This window comes from Eptatretus burgeri, chromosome 11, assembly GCF_056783735.1.
Source record: "Eptatretus burgeri isolate ZD-2024b chromosome 11, Ebu_testis_v1, whole genome shotgun sequence".
Lineage (NCBI taxonomy): Eukaryota > Metazoa > Chordata > Myxini > Myxiniformes > Myxinidae > Eptatretus > Eptatretus burgeri.
In genome coordinates this window covers 70,699,251-70,705,250 of record NC_140971.1, presented here as the reverse complement: position 1 = coordinate 70,705,250, position 6,000 = coordinate 70,699,251, and positions in this window count along the sequence as shown.

The following is a 6,000-nucleotide window of genomic DNA, read 5'->3' as shown; positions in this document are numbered from 1 at the left end:
TCACCTCTCTCTGTCTATCTGTTTGTCTACAGGACATCTCAAAAAGTTGTGGACGGATCCTGATGAAACTTGGTGGACAGGTTGGGTGTGTGACAAGGATGAACTGATTAGATTTTGGTGAAGATCCGGATCTGCATCTGGATACGAGAATTATTTAATTTTTATCTCAATGGTGATTGGCCCAATCTCTCAATGGTGAAGAATCACTTTAACAAGCTTAAATGAGCTAAGATCCTCGTCCTCTTAATTATGACGTCATAAAAACGAATATGACGTCATTATGATGTATCAGGTTTTCGATAAATTATCTGTGCTAATGCCCGGCTTGATTTCCACAAACAAAATTCAAACAGCTTGCCTAGTTTCGGAGATAATGGTATCGGCGATTTCCATTAGCGGCGATATTATGACGTCAACTTTTTTTCAAGGAAGCATTTCCAAAATCGGAGATGGTTACTGCCTGCGCGTGGGCTTTCTGCATATACATGGCAAGTTTCACGAAGATCCGATGAAAACTCTGGGTTGTGAAACAAAAAGTCAAAAAATAGGAATGACATCAAAAAATTGATATGACGTCATAGTGATGTATCATATGTGTGGTAATTAATCTCTGCTAATGCCCTGTTCGAGTCCCGTAAACAGAATTCAAAAAGCTTGCCTAGTTTCGGAGATAATTTTTTAGGCAATTTCCATTAGCGGAGATATTTTGACGTCATAACTTTTTTTCTCGGAGGAATTTTCAAAATCGGAGATGGTTACTGTCTGCGCAGGGTATTTTTACATATATATGTCAAGTTTCAGGAAGTTTCGATGAAAACTGTAGGCTGTGAAACAAAAAAGTCCACAAGAAGAAGATGAAGAACAACAACGTGAGTAAGACTTAGAGATCCTCCACGAGGATCTAAAAATTAAATAATTATCGTATCGAGATCCGAAATCGGATCTTCACCAAAATCGAGTCAATTCTTCCTTGCCACACACCCAATCTGTCCACCAAGTTTCATCCGAATCCGTCCACAACTTTGTGAGATATCGTGCTATACATCGTTTTTGGCTCTATCTCTCAATGGTGAAGAATCACTTAAATTCTTGTCGGATCCGGATCCCGATCTTTACCAAAATCTAATCAGTTCTTCCTTGTCACGCAACAAACTTATCCACAAAATATCATCTGGATCTGTCCACTCCTTTTTGAGATATCCTATACACAAACAGACAAAAAACATGGACAGACAGACAAACAGACATTCAGAGGTGAAAACATAACCTCCTTCACCTTCGGTGGTAGAGGTAAATATCGTGCTATATATCGTTTTTGGCCTGATCTCTCAATGGTGAAGAATCACTTTAAAATTAAATAATTCTCGTATACAGATCCAGATCTTCACCAAAATCGAATCATTTCTTCCTTGTCACACACCCAACATATCCACCAAGTTTCATCCGAACCCGTCATCAACTTTTTGAGATATCGTGCTACATTTCGTTTTTGGCCCTATCTCTCCATGGAGAAGAATCACTGAAAAAATTCTAGTACTCGGAACCGGATCCGGATCTTCACAAAAATCGAATATTGAGTGGGGACACAAGGCAAAACAATCCCAATTATTGAACGTGATCGGCAGAGATGAAACCTGCCGGGGTGCTTATCTAAACCATCACGGTCCCAACGCCTACTTCATAATCATTGGACGCATACTCACAGAGAACACAGGATGAGAGGAGAGAGCAAAAATCAAATGGGGGAATGGAGGATTCCCTTGACTCAGGTGCCAGAGGATGCATGTCTTTGGGCGAGTCTAACTGCTCGTGTGGTGGCTGAGCGTCCCAAAGATTGCAGTTCGAAGTTTGGCTTGCTGTCTCTTCACCGATTCAGTAGCATACTGCAATTGCTCTCTCTGACTGTTGAATCACTGCGACTCCAAATCGACTCTGGTGACTCAACTGATGCAGCACACCCTGGAGAGGCCTTTTTAAAGGCTCTGGCTGTGACATCACTGTCGCCTCTTCATTGGATGCCTGCCGGCCACGTGTTCTCCTCCACAACCAAACACCCCAAAGCCTTACCTTTTTTGGTGCCAATATCTCGAAGCGTTCTGCCAGGAATTAAATAAAAGTATTATATAAAAAAGGGTGAGAGGGAATGGAAAGCACACAGAAGAAAAATAAACAAAGGTTTGTCTACACCAGTGGTTCCCAACCTGTGGTACGCGAGGGCCTTCCAGGTGGTACGCGAGCACTTTCGGGCTCAACCTTTAAAAAAATTTAAAAATAAATAAAAAACGCCACCGGTGTCCATTGTTTCATACACAGATTCACCTTTAGCACTAAGGTACTCCCTCCAAATTTGTTATCATGCTTGAACCGATTAATCAAAATAGTTAATTTTGTCAAAACATCCTCCCTGAATACTCAGCTGTTCAAACTGCTCTGTGAAGATCTCGGCTCCGACCACACCTGTCTGCTCTACCACACAGAGGTTCGCTGACTCTCCCGGGGGAATACGACAAGGCGTCTCTTTGAACTGAGGGATGAACTCCTCGTATTCTTCATGGAGAAAGAACACGATTTTCAAAAAGATCTGGAGGACGAGGAGTTTATCTGAAGGTTGGCCTACCTGTCGGACATTTTTGGGGTCTTCAACCACTTAAAGCTGTCGTTCCAAGGGCCCAACTGCACTGTCTCAGACTTCATCTCGAAGCTGGGAGCGTTTGTCCAGAAGTTGGACCTCTGGATCAAGAACGTGGAGAGCAAACGCTACGGAATGTTCGAACTCCTGACTACCCTTGAGAGCGAGCCCAATGATGAATTTTCCCAAGAAATCGTCCGTCACCTCTCACTGCTCAAGACTGAGTTGATGCATTACTTCCCAGACATTACATGTGCCTACATCACCAATCCGTTTTCCGTTGAACCAGGCGATCTGCCTGTCGGGACCGGGGAACAAGAGGAGCTCATAGATATCCAGGCTGACGAGACAGCAAAGACGAAGCACAAGTAATGCTCTCCTATGAACTTCTGGGTGACCATGGCCTCCTCGTACCCGACATTAGCCTGTCACGCTGTTCCCCAGCTACTGATTTTCCCCTCTACGTGGGAGTGCGAGCAGGGGTTCTCAGCCATGATGACCATCAAGTCAAAGAGCCGGAACCGTCTTGCTGCGCCCGGGCATGATTTCCGATGTGCTGTGAGCAAAGTTATGCCCCACATCGACCAGCTGGTGGAGAAGAAACAGATGCAGCCCTCGCATTAAATTTTGTTCTTTGTTGACAGTTAGTTAATTTGTGTGTTCTACTTGTGAATAAATTGATATCTTATCGGATTTAGTTTTTCTGGAACCAGGTGGTACGCGGAGACGGTATGGGACCTCCAAGTGGTACTCGATCAGAAAAAGGTTGGGAACCACTGGTCTACACAATTGATCCTGACAGCAGTAATCGGGATAATTACAGGACAGTCCAACAATTATGAAACAAGAAAAAGAGAAATCAGAGATTGCAAACCCTCGCCAGGACTTCTTTTGAGTGGTGTATTTATTTAAAATTGTAAGAGGGAGGGAAACACAGAGCAGACTTAATCACGAATAAAGATGTACAATGGTGTCACTTAAACAGTTCTATTTACAGACTGGCCACAGACAGACACACACACCCAAAAATAAATTGACCTCGTGGGTCTTTATTCAGCCCTTCAGGTTGGGACGGAAGGTGAGCTGAGGGCCAGAGTCTGGCTGGGTACCTGGCCACCTCGTGCGGTTTTATATGCGAGTCGGAGGCCGTGGACGGGAACCCCCAGCTCGAGCGCTCCAACACAACCCACCACGGTGGAACTCGAACCCACGACCCAGAATCCAACGAGCACTCCTGGCTGCCACAGATGACGATCGACGACACAAGCACGACCACCGACCACCAAGGCACCCCGAAAAAGACCGCAGACCAAAGACCAAAGAGCCAGCCTGCTGACACAGCTCGCCACCTTTCTTATCCTTCCCCCAGGCGGGTGGAAGGATCCGTTCTAGGTAACTCGCCCCCGGATTGGTCGGGGGGCATCAGGCGATCGGTGTCCTCCCCTCATTGGAAGAGGGGAACTTCCATCCGGCTGGGGCGGAGTCAGCCCTGAGGCGAGGGGGCTCCGCCCACTTCCGTAGCCTTGAACACGTGGGTTTTGGTGCTGTGGTGTGAAGTGAAAGCTGGGTGTGTGAAGCGCTTGTTCGCCCGCAGAGTAGGAGGAGGAGTGGTATGAGGGTTTTGTTGTATAAAACTAAAGAAACTCGCAGCGCACACACAAAATTCCCATTAGACATAAGGGAGGAATTCTAACTATCCACATATACTTAACGGAATAACTAAACTTTGGGTCAACTGTATGTGTGAATGCGAATGGTTTCCAGATTCGTAACAATACCTTCTCCAAATCCTTCAGTGAGGGTAATAATGAACTTATTAACACCCTTTTCCCTTTAGCCATTTTTGTCATACTGCCACCTCCACCCCTCTTACTAGACTCGTACTCAGTCTTTCCTCAATGCTGTGGAGGGACAGGATGAAAATGTTTATACACTGACAAACATGACTACCCAACTTCTATCTCAAACCATTTAAAGTGTAGGCACAGTTCGTGTACCAATTCTTTCTTTCGGTGTGCCAAGCGGTTGACTCAGTTTGTCATCCTTCCAAAGTCGGTGAAATGAGTACTAGTGCAGCAGCCAAAAGGCTGCACATGAAGGGCAGGGGTATTGATGGATTTATTAAATCTGGTATTGGTACGGCACAGGCTTGAGCCTCCTCCTGCGCATAATTTCCTTGTAAAAACCTTTAACACACTATTGCAGTCCTCTTGACCAATTTACCCCAATGCTCAGCCTGCTGGTATCATCCTATGAATTTGGGCATGTCCATCATAATTTAGCTATCATCTGTGCACTGGTACTGTACAATCAGTTTGGCTGGGCAGTGTGACCCCCACATCAGGCCTCTTCGTCTGGCTTTCACTTGATGACACCAGATACCTTGGGGCTTAACTGGAGTGTCTTCCCCCACACTCCCTAACTGACCATGGAGTCTTTCCTGGCATCCATACCACAGGCCCTTGTTCCTGGTACTTGGGCTGAAACTCTATGCTAACCTGCCCTCTTGGCATTTATGATGGCTCCCATTAACAACACTGTTGCGGTTTTGGAAGACCCTGGTAAGTTACATCCAACACATCAAGGAACTTTGGAATTTAGATATATCTGAAGCATTTTTTTTTTATTTGACAGATTACCTCCACCCCTCACCTCAATCTCTGTTCCCCATACCTCTTTTCAGCGCATCCATACACACTGTGCAACACACAAAACCCATATTTCATTACAAGACCACAATACAAAGCAAAACCAACGAAACATCACTCGGTAGTGCTGGACGGAGCAGCAAAGATCACATATGGGAAGGGTTACCAGTGGACAGCGTCGGAGCGGGGCACTCAACCAATGAGTTGGGTGACTGACAGCTGACAAAAGCTGCGTTCCATTGTGAAGGCAATGGCGTGAACAAGCTACACTGGATACTGATCGACTCCAAGGAAAACACCTCTGCCAAGGGCTTTATCAATCCAGGCAGCTCAGAACTCGGCGTCAGGTATAACCAGAAAGCAACGACAGCCAGGGATCCTCAAGGAACGAGCCGGGTGAACACAAACCACTGATCAGATGGGCTTTGTTGGGAACAATCGAGCCAGTCGCAGAATGAGTGCTGATGGGCTGTGTGGTTCTTTCCCTGGACCTGCTGGTGAATACATACTGATTTACACAACCTTTCTCTTGCTTTCCCTAATTCTAATCGTTCACTTGAAATGCACAAAGAGCAATCAACGATTTCCTCTCGACTCCTTCAGAGCTGGGGTACCAATTCACATTTACAATTTCCTCCAATGCATTATGAAGCATTCACCACATCTCTCCCCACACGGCTCATTACATTAGTGCTTCTTATTTGCTCCCACACCACCACCCCC